Source organism: Gavialis gangeticus, unplaced genomic scaffold (assembly GCF_001723915.1).
Source record: "Gavialis gangeticus isolate Ggan-Ray unplaced genomic scaffold, GavGan_comp1, whole genome shotgun sequence".
Classification (NCBI taxonomy): Eukaryota; Metazoa; Chordata; order Crocodylia; family Gavialidae; genus Gavialis; species Gavialis gangeticus.
Window position 1 is genome coordinate 92,614,094 of NW_017729022.1, and position 12,067 is coordinate 92,626,160.

Genomic DNA, 12,067 nt, shown 5'->3' on the forward strand with positions numbered 1-12,067 from the left:
GACCCATTTGACTGTGTAGGTGTCGACACCACAGTCCCACAGTTTTTTAATGAGAATGGGGTGAGAGACAGTGTCGAAGGCCTTCCTAAAGTCCAGAAAGGCTATGTCCACTGCTACCCCTGCATCTAAGGATTTTGTGACCTGGTCATAGGAGGCCATCAGGCATAGCTTGACCCTAAGCTGCCACAGGGGGTGCGGAGGGGGAATGGGGTATCACCAAACTGCAATTGGGCTGACTGGGGCTTGGGAATTGGGCAGTACTGATGGCCACCACTCTACTGCCACCAAATTTTCCAATCACTGGGGAGCTCCACAGGCTGCATACCATGGCTTTGTGGGCCACATTTGGCCTGCAGGTTGAGCACCCCTGGCATATGTAATACAAGTAATATAACAGTGGCTTACAAGGTAGAGTAATCTTAGGAAACTAGGTAGATATTTAGATTTTTTGAGGGTTTTTTTTTTTTTTTTACCTTTTAAAAAAAATGAAAACAAGGTGGGAAGACCTAACACAGTGTAACTAGTTGGTGCTCTGTGGACCTACCAGCACATTCTCCATAGATCACACTGGTATATGGATCGCAATATGAGGTCTGCTATAAACATTGTCAATAGCATGGGTGATTAAACAATATAGCACTGCGGTGGGTATGAGGGTGAGGAGGAAGGCACAGGTCTAGAGGAGAAAATATATCCAACTTAAGAGAAATGGAACTAAAGAATTTACGCCAGAATGTGTAAATACGTTGTTTGCCTAGCTCTGGGTATTGTATGTTGAAACATTTTTGGGAGTGACAGGGGGTGGAAAATAAATTAATCAATGAACCACAAATGCTTTGTGGGACAAAATATTTCAGACTTTCAGGCAGGCTAAGAACAGATGCAAAGGGGAAGTAAGTTAAATAACTTATGGTACATTTGAATGAGAACATACGTCATTTTTTGTCAAAGCCCCACAAATATTCTTCAAACTGACAGATGTGTCTGAGTACATTTCCCCCCTCCTTCCCCCTTTCCCACCCTGAATGAACTTGTGAACTAGTTAGGCGCTGTCTGGGTTCCGGACATTTCAATAGCTCTGGCTCCATTCTAAAATTCAGCCTAGAGGAATTCCTGTTAATTTTGTTTATGCTCTTTAATATGCTTTTGTTATTTTTGCCATCTCTCTGTGTTGAATGTATTAATGGGGAAAACAATTTCATGTGATGAAATTTCTGTTTAAACAATTTCTCAGACATTTGATTCACTCTGTGAGAGCATCCTGTTCAGAAATCCTACCTCAAAACAGCCCTGCATTTGGGTGTTTTATAAGCACGGATGATTGAATGGTTTGGAAGCCACACTTGGGTCTGAATCTTAATTTAGCAAATAGTATATTCTGGGATGAACTTATACTAAATTTTAGAATTCCCCATTACTTAACTGTGCATAGATACATTCACATCTGCATTTATGATGAATCATCTCACATTCTGAATCAATATGTTGAATATACCAATACATTTAGAAGTGATGTGAACTATCTGAACGCATGGCTGAAAGCATGCATGTTTGATCCTCCATACTTAAGGCAGCAATTGGTTTGAATACTGTCAATATCTGATAGTAGTAACATGTTGGTGCCTTGGTGCTAACACCAAAATTCATATGAATGATGACTTTTTTTTTTCTCCAAAGTACAGGAGGCTGAGATTTTTGAACACCTGATGCTGTTTTAGACCATTTCTACTTTATTTCCCTTTTTTTCCACATAGAAGACATATATGGACTATCCTTGTATTACATGTAAGGTTTTCTTAAAAAAAATGACAGATACTTGTGTAACATGCTGAAGTGTTTTTTTTAACATACTCCTGTAGAGTCCTTTCACTTGCCATTGTAGACAAAGAAAAAGGATGTGATTCTGCACAGTAATTATGCTGACAGTATTAATGGTCAACTGAAGCTTCATAAACAGAGCCTACTTTGTCTAGTGGGCTGAGGTTGATGCTTATAAAGAAACATCATGAAGCAGGGTCTGGGTCGCAAGTTTGGGTCTTCATGAATAGTGCAGTTTTTAAAGTCGGATTTCAGAGGAGCTCAGCAGCACATTGAATGCAGAAACAAAATGAACCCAAGTCATGCTCCCAGACAGCTGATTAATGCTTACGGTAATAAACCTTTTCCTCCCTCTCTTCCACAACCCCTTTTAAAGTACCTAAGTAAAACCTAGGTCATCCAGGTACAGATACTAATACTTATCACTCATATAGCAAGTTAGATTGTCTTACAAAATTTAAAGGGCTATATCCTTGGCTGATGCAAAATGATGTCAATTTATATCAGCTGGGGATCTAGCCTAATATGTTACATGAGAAGCTGCAATTTTAGTGATAACTCTATTTTAATGTTACCATCCCTAACAATAACATCAAAAGTCTCACGATACCTCCCAGGACTGGAAAATACCAGACAACCCTCAATATTCAAGATTTCATTAGCTGACTTTGTGAATAATGTACTGATTCCAGAAATGTCCTGGGTGCTTTACTAATGCCATGGATCAGTGGTTCAACCTTTTTTTGTACCAGGACCCATTTGAAAACATTGATGGCCTGTCCCGACCCAGTAAATTGTTGGAGTAGAAAACAGCTTCCCACCCCACCATCCCTGCTGCTGCCCCTCACTCCCAACCTTCTGTCCCTGGGCCCATGCTCCCCCCACCCCAGCTTTGTGCATCCACAGCAGGCATGGGGCTGCAGCTGGCAGGAGCTGCTCATGCAGCCCAACGGGGAGGACTTGGTGCGGGAGGGCAGAGCAAGGCAGCAAGCCTCATAACTGCCACAGGAACCCGCATGCCAGCCATGCTACCAGCAGTGCAAGGAGTAACAGACAGGGGGAGCGCACTGTCCTCACCTTTCCCTGCCTCCAGCTGCTCGTGCACCAGGCCACAGCTCTACCCCGCTGCCATGCCCCTGATGCTGCTACTGTTCCCCTTGGGCCATGGCTCTATTTCAGAGAAGAGGTGGGGTGGTGGGCAGTGTTGCCTGTGCCCTCCCTGCCCCCTGACATGTTGTGTATGCACCCCGCCTCCACCCCATAGGCTTACCTGCAAATAGCTGAGGGAGCTGCTCTCTATGCTGCCTGGCTGCCATGTGCATGTGTGCATACATGCACGTGGTGCCCCGTGTCCTGCTCCCCCAAGCAGCCCCTTGGAGGTTGGAACTATTCCAGCCTGCAAGGAGAAACCTGCAGTTTCCCATGTTTTTTTTCCCCTTTAAAAGAGAATCCATTTTTAACATTTGCTCATCCATTTTTTAAGTTTGTTTGTAACCTTTTCAAATATTCTTGCAACCCACTTTTGGGTGGCAACCCACAGGTTGAGAAATGCTGCCATGGATGGAACAAAAAGATGCTGCAGAGTAAAGTCTGGATTCAGAACCTTTACTTTACCGAAAATGAGGGGGGGGGGGAATTAGCAACTTCTCAGCGATCAACCCCTTGCCTTATATCTTACAAAGCTGAGCTGCGAGCTCACCTGGGAACACTTGGGCACATTTAATGTTCTTCGACTTTATACATATTAACCTTTCTGCTTTAGTGGATTAATTTTAACTTTCCTGAATATCCTTATGCGGACGAGCCTTGAGCAAGGGATGAGAGACACTAGTGTTGGTACCATTCCATATTTGTGCAAGCTCTAGGGAAGATTCTTTTTCTCTTTAAATGAAACCCCACCTCCCCCCAATAATAATAATAATAATAATTAGAAAAACATCTACTCTGTAGCAGACCATCTGGCAAATAAAAAAAATCTTATACCAATGTGACAAGTCTGTATCCACAACATCTGCTGTCGTTGGTCCTCCAGGTGTAGTGTCTGACGTGTCAGAGGCTTTATTTAGACTGCCAGGGAGAAGCAGACATATTGCACAGAGGTTTCATGGCTCTGTCAGGTTGTGTTCTCCCTCCTTCGTCTTTCTAACATTGGAGTATTTTTATGTTCTTGTTCTCTCCTATACAATGTTTTGGAAACTCTCTTTTTAGGAAAGTCGTATTGTGTAATGCAGGCCGTTTGATGAAGAATATTTACAGGATGAGAACTTTTGGATTGGCTCAATTTTAAAAACCAAAGTTTTTAAAATAGGCTTTGACTTTACTAGATCAACAAGAATGTTATCCAAACAGCTGTCATTGGGATTGGGACTAGTTGAGCTTGTCATTAGAGTTTCACTGGGGAAAGATTTATTAGCACCAGGAAGTTTCCACTCTGATGTTGGTTGTATCAGAACGGTGCTTGCTTTCTTTACTATTTCTGGTTTTCCCTGGCTCACTATATAGCAGCCTGTAATGTCAGGATGACTTTCATTTAGACCATAATAAGGAATAATTTAGCTATTTTTATTAAAACTTAAGACAGGGTTACCACTTAGATTTGCTGATAATTCTTCTACTCTTGTTTCCTTCATTATGGCATGAAAATAGACTGAAAGACTCTTTTAAAATCAATTACACTAAATCATGTCTATCATTTGCTTCTCCTTCTTGTCCTACAAAGCATATTTGTAACCTGGTCTCCCATCAGGCCAGTATCCTGGGATGCCTGCTGTAGACCCTACATTGAGACTTCCTTTCTTGAACCTACTTGGTTTTGAGGCTCCCTGGATGCTTTTTGTTCCTCTTTGGATATCTCTGAGATTAGAATTTGTGTCAATGTGCCACAGGAATACTTTGGTGCTGTAGTCACACACACACACACACCTTTTCTCTTTATTAGTTCTCCTCTTATAGAAATAGTGGTCATTGTGAGGATTATTATTATTATTTTTTGCTTGTAGAGGATAGCAAATTGGCAGTGCAGTGCTGTTTAGCTGAAGTTCTTGATTGCTGACCTGGAAGGTCTATCTTGACTGTCCATAATCTATTCGCTCTTTGCCTTCTGCTGTAATTGGCAGCCCTGGTTGCAAGTAATACTAATAGGAAATGATATTGTCCTGATTAGAATCAGGGCCAGGTCTCCAGTTGATTTAACTGTGGCATAAGCCAGCCCATTGTATATTGTGGTTTTTGCCTTTTAAGCGCTGGATTAAAATCACTCATTCACTTCATGCATGCCATATAGTAGATTAAATGAATAGCTTCCTGATGGTTGTTCTTACATTTTTTCTTAAGTCTGTTAGGTTTTGTGTAGGCGCTATTTGTTTTATGGTTGCTTCAATTTCTAAAAAAAATGCACCTGTATATTTAAACCTCACAAGTCCTAGCAAAGATAATAGTGCAATCCTTAAAGGAGATGTAGGAAATAGCTTTATTCACAGAACAACTCATAAGATCTAGGACAGTTCTTCCCAATACAACCTCAAAGCTCCCTGCAGAGGTACTGTTCTGGACAATGCTATTCACTAGATTTTGCCTTATGGGTCTGATACAATTCCCATTGACGTCAGTGGGAGTCTTTCCAGTGACATTGATGGATCAAGCCCTACAGGCATATTCTAGTCTGTAACCATTGAATAAATTATTAGGATCAGATTGTGACCCTCCCTGTTCACCTTGCTCACTTGGCAATGAGTTGTTCACATGAATAATACCACAGAAGTTATTAGAACTACTCATGTGAGTAACTAAACACCAAAGTTAGAAAGCAGGTCACAATGTAATTTTAATGTCTTTGCACATTTAAAACATAGTAGTAATCCAGGTAAATTTCCAGGCCAGAACCAAATCTCCTTTTTATAAAATATTATGGAAAATGATTCAACATAGTAGCATTCAATAAAGAATTGCTTAATATTTGGGATGCAGTATTTCTGAAAGGGACTTCATGGTCCTGGTGGACAACTAATGGATCAGGGGCTTCAGTCTGATATGGTGGCTAAAAGTACAAATGTAAGAAATTGATGTATAAATACTGAGTAGGCATAGGGGAGGTTTTATTACCACTGCATAGAGGAAGGAAGAGATCATTTCTGTAATAAATATATAGAGTTGATGGCCACAATTTAAAAAGTATGTTGACAAATTAGAAAAGGTTCAGGAAAGAATCAGTTAATATCTGGAAAGCTTGCAGTGTGGTAAAAGCCTAAAAAGCCCTATCTACTGTATTTACTCAAATCTAATGCAATTTCAAATTTCAGATGACCCCCCCCAACAATTAGATTCTATGAAAAATTATTAGGCTATTTTCCATGTGCACAGTCTAATTAGTGGAAGGTCATCTTAAATTCATCTGCCCACCGCTGTGGCAGGAAAAACAATTGGTTGGGGGCAATGATCCAGCCCCACTCCATTTGATCCCTTGCCCTCCCTGCCTGCCCCTCACCCCTTGTCCCCCCATGCCTGTCCCCCCACCATGCATCTTTCCCTGTCCCATGCTTCCTGGCTGCCTGCCTCTCTGTGTCTTCTCTGCTGCCTGCCCTCCAACCCCGCCCCAATGCCTGTGCCAGATCCCTGCTGTCTGTTCCCCCATCTGCCCCCCCATACTGCCCCCCTCCTCACCTTCTGTTGATGCAGCTCTGCTCTGGCTCTGGGGCAGTAAGCAGCAGCAGTGGCCTCAGCTCAGCCCCAGCCTGTCCCAGTCAGAGAGAAGTGGCATCTTCCAGCTGGGCTGGGTAAGGGTTGAAGGGACTGGAGCTGGAGAAGAAGGTAAGAGAAGAGGGCAGGTGACAGCAGGTGGGGAAGGGGGAGCAGGGGGCAGAGGAGGCAGGGAATAGGGGGCAGGCACAGGCATAGGAGGGCAAGGGACAAGGCAGACTGCAGGTTTTTCCTTCCCCTTGCAGTCTCCCTTGTGCTCCCCTTGGCTGTATATCCCCATTCCCACCAAATGAGCCATTCTGACCCAGAGCTGATGGTGGCTCAGATTTGAAGCCTTTGGCCCCAAGCTGTTACTTGAATCTAAGATGAGACTTTCATTTTCCCCATGAAGATTGGAGAAAAGAATCTCTTCTTGGATTCAAGTAAATATGGTACTTAGTTTATTGAAGAGACACTTTAGTGGTGTCTTAACTGTGGTGTACAGTTAAAATTATATTTAATGTTTTCTTTATTTTTGTTTTATTGTCTGTAATAAATTTGGGTTTTTGTGTTTATACTGCTTGCGAGAAAGGGGGTTTTGTGTACATAGGATGCCCCAGCAAATTTAGTGCTCCCAGACTTTGTGGGTGGAGGTTCGAGCCAGGGGTATAATTTTTGAGTTACTCTGAAATTTGAACCCAGCCCTTTTTGCTGCTGACTGGTGCCCTGGCAGAAGGGTCAGTATGGCACAGTATCCATCCTTTCAGTATATGTACTCTTCCTAGGAAGTGTCCTGTAGAGCTGACAGATACAAATCATATTGTAAACTGAGCAAAATTGGACTGGAAAACCTTGACAGAGAAAAAAGGTAGAGAATTATGTGGAATTATTTTTGCATCATCATTACAGAGACATGCTATATTTTAAATGTATAGCATATAAAGGTCAGATAAAATAGTATCAAATGGTCACAAATCCTCCTGGTAAAACCTGATATAATCCCAGAAGAGATGGTCCCAAATGCCAAAAACTCACAAAATATTTATAAGACGTGATTTATTTATTAGGACTCATTTCCTATGAGAAATACCAACTCATGCCAGCTGAATCTCTGAAGAGGGCCAAGGAGCTTAGAATATGTAGCTTAGGAGGTGGAGCATAGTTCCGTGATTTATGTTTCTAAATTTAACTACTTTCAAGATAATGCCAGTGAGAGCATGGTGATATTTACAGGAGATGAGGGAATTTGTTTCATTTAGATATTTCTTGGATAGCTTATTTAGCACAGTCATAAAATTAATGACTGAATGCAAAATACCCCTTATTTTGTTGTAGATACAAAAGTTTCCCAGTTAAGAATCTCAGGTACATCAATTAACCCCCTAATGGTATAAATATACTTTTTTTATTAGATAACTCATTTTGCATTTAATGAATAGCATGATAATATAACCCCATGGGACACATACAGCCTACAAGATCTGTGTCCTGTTAATGATTCAGCACTAGGGACGAGACATGAGAGTGAGTACCCTTCAAGAAGCCTCTGGAATTTGTTGATTAGTTGTTAGCTTTCTGATGCCCTTATTTTTTTTTTGAAAAACAAAGAAACCTTTTTTCCACAGAAAATATTTCCTTTTTAAATATGAATTTCAGTCAAAATGGGTATGAAAACAATTCAGGCTCTGATCCCAAACTTAGGATCCCCTAATTTAGGTCTTTGTCTTACCAGAAACTCCTGCCCATGGTCCCCTTAACTTCAGAATAAAAGATTCTGATTCTGCAGACTTTTATGATGTGTGCACTTAATTCCCTCTGCAAGATTTGGTTCTACTGAATTCAGTGGAAGCACTTGGCTGTGATGTTTAGATTGCACATGTACGTTTCCATGATTTGGTCATAAAGAGGAAGGTGAAAATGAGTCTTTCTATGTGTCACTTCAGACATTGCTTGCATAGTAAGAGCAATCAGTGACAGTCCAAAGAGCATACAAACATTCACATTTGCTGCTTAAATTTCCTATTCATCATTGGGTGAGTCAGGGCTCTGCCTCTTGAATACCACAAGTTTTGGATTGGGCAAGTATTGACAGTCAAAACGAATGAATTTGAGGAGCTGGCAGTAAATGATGAAAAATCTAGATAGAAATGTTAAAATGTCACTGGGAATAAATACCACTTCAAAACCTAGGATAAGTAAATATTGTTTCCTCAAAATTATAGCAAAATTATTACTTGAGGGGGAAAAAGAAATTGAATACAGGTCACTTCTGCAAAGGCTAGGAAGTAGAAACCAACCAAGTACAAAAATGCTTTCAAAGGAAATCTTTAATATGTAAATTTTTAAATTTCTAATTACCACTGATTGTGGTAGTTTCTGACAACATAGCAACGCAAACAGTACTATACATTTCTTAATGACATGTATAGTACATGTTTAGTGAAAACAAATGTGGCTGTCAGTAAATATTGCTTAAACTGGTATGTTAGTGTGTACCTGTGTATTAATATCCTTAAATCCCTCAAATTAAAATGGCAGCTTTATTCTTCATTGGACTTTTCTGTGGGTAGGTTGAAAATTAGCATATTAGAATGTAAAAAAAAAGTCTGCTATGCAGATGATAGCGGGAATAAAAATAGCATACTCTGCTAAATTCAAACATTATGGGGCTGACTTTGAAGGATGGCATCTAATTTTATAGGCACAAATGATAGGCAGTTGAATCCTATCTAACCCTGGTCACCAATCAGGCAGGTTTGCATGGTTAAATCTTATAACATGTGCCTGCCAATGATGTAAAATTACTCTTTGCAATTAATTGCAAATATATGCAAAAAAGTAGTCATGTCAACACCCACCAAAAATGAAGCCTTGTTACTGTTTGCTCCATTTTTTAAAAAGAGATTAAATAATTTATGTGATAATTTATGTGAAGAATTATTTTAATTTGCCAAAAATGGTATCTTTTCTTTGTAATATTTTATATAGCACAACGAGGACACAGGGAATGTTTTCTTTCTGAGATGAGGGGAATCCCCAGGTTTGGTGTAAGCAACTGCCATGGCAATGAAGTTTCTGCCACAGCCTAATAATCCCATACATCTCAAGTGGCTTGCAACCTTACCACTTTGTGCTCTGATTCTGTGAGAGATGATGCAGGTTAAAATAGAATGGCTCAAGTCAATACTGGCTGCATCTACATGTGCTATTAAGGTGATGTAGTGAACTCTGGAGCAGTTTGTGCCAGAGTTAAGTGCTCCCAGGCACAGTGTCTATGTATGCACCCAGGGCTGCAGCAATTAGAGTTGGGGTGGAGCAGCCCTGGGCATTGAGGCATTGGGGGGCGGGGTGGAAATCAGCCCCAGGCTCTCCAGGTGGTGGTGTCAGGTGGCAGAGGGGCTGGCAGAAGCTGGGGTCTGGCCCCTGGCTGGCTGGGCTTGGCTGACCAGGCCTTACACCTGGTGGTCACCCTCCTCACTGTCACAGGCCAGCTGGGCACTGTGAGTATATCAATTTAGTCACTCGGCTGTTTGGTTCGGGATTGAGGAGGCAGAGTTGGGAGTAAAACAATGGCAAATTTATTATAGCTCACACACAGACAACAGTTAACAGAAAGATAAATGCAATAAGCAGATAATGCAATATTAAAGCGCTAATAGTAAATAATAACAGATAATAACAACAGATAAATAAATCAATTTGTTGCAGGCCAGCTAGGCACTGTGAAAGTATCAGCCCCTGGATCTGTTTAAAACAACAAATAGACAGACGTGGGTTGGCAACTTATTGATAGTCTGTCAATGCCAGGTGTGCGCCAGGTGATTCCAGCGAAGGCAAGTGTCCCCAGTTGGCACTGTCTGAAGGATTACCAGGGAAGGTCCCTTGATCAGGATCTGATCCTCGCTCCCACTGGGAGTTCGGAGTCTGGGCTTAGAACAGCAATTTCCGTCCTGTTCCCTCCTTCCTGTTGGCCACCTGATGCACACGCTTTTTATACCTAGTCTTATGCTAATCTGCTGGCCTTAGGGCCATTCACAATCTTGTTTTATAGCTATTACCCTATGGAATTAAAATGTGTTAAAATTATTATAAAAGCTTACTACCTAGACTTGGGTTTATCCAATAAGCAAATTGCAACACAGCATCTTCAGGTTTGAAATTAACATTACCCCGCCTAAATCCAGCCTCTTTAGAACTCTCTGACTCTGCTTTTTTTAGCTGTCTTTTCCTGGAATGTGCTGGATAAGTTAGGCAGTTGAATCCACTTTTTATCATCATCAAGGCTAAATTCTGAGCAAGAAAGAACTATTAGGTCAGCTAATTTCACCGCTATAGCTTTGTCTTCGAGGCCTAGTCAGTTCCACAAACAGTTACAAGTTACATTTGCGGGTTACAAAAATACAAACTTTATATTAGACAAAAATTCCAAATGCCTCTAAGAAGCACATATTTATTGCTTATTAATTTCTTTGGTTCTGGCCATCACACGCATGAGCTTTTGATCACAGTTAATTAGTCTGCTGTAAGACAGTACTGTCCCCAATAAGTAACTAATTTTCTGTGCCCTAATACCGGTGCACATGTGGATGATGATGCTTTACTCAGGAGCTAATTAGTCAATTCCATGGTAAAGTGCACATGAAAATGCACCAGCTGGGACCTAAACTGAGAAAAGACACCTCAGAAGGAGACGTTTTATTCTTAATTCATTTTTGTTTTGAAAAAAATTGAAACAGGTGTCTGCTGAAAGTCCTAGATGTACCTGCAGCATACAGATGCTATGTAATTATATCTGAGTCAGTGTATCAGCTGTACTAACATAAATGGGGCTCCTTCCAAAGCAGAGAGTGGTAGCAATGGGGAAGAGAAGATCCTGTAAATAAAATTATTAGAACTGTTAAAGTTGGGAATTAAATTTAAGCTGGCTTCTTTGCTTTTGGTCAAATCAGTTCTTCTAACAGTAGAATGTGATGTGACAAAGCAGTGTCACATTGTGGCATGATACAAGTAGAACTAGACAGTACTTTCTGACTGAAACACTTTTCCTGAGGGAAGGGTTGAAGTGTTGCTGTACCCCTGGTGGTCCAGGAAATATACAGTAAAAAAGAATTTATGCTGATATTTTATTTGACCAACCATATATTTGGGAAAGATGTCAGAAGAGCTTTCAGGTACCAAGTTGGGTCCAAAACAAGATATTACCAAAAAAAACCCTTGTTCCTTTGCTGAGAAATGGAGATTTGTGCTACCTGAAACATTTTATGAAACCATGTCAATATCAGTAAATTGTTTTGTTAAAAAAATTAAGAAACTTTTAAAAGTCTATATATTTCATTTTTACACTTTCAAAATGAAGCACTTTGCTGTTTCAAAAATGTATTTGGAATGAGATTTGTTCTGAAAAGTACTTCACTTCAGTACTTGAAATGATTTGTTTTGAGTCTAATAAATCATTGCAAAGGGAACTTTTTAGTTGTGGTTTGCAGCATCAGAACTGTAAGCCAAGTGAAAAATTAGTTATTTGTGCAGCTCTAAATTTAATTCCTGGTATGTGCTTCTCCTCCACCCCCCCTGC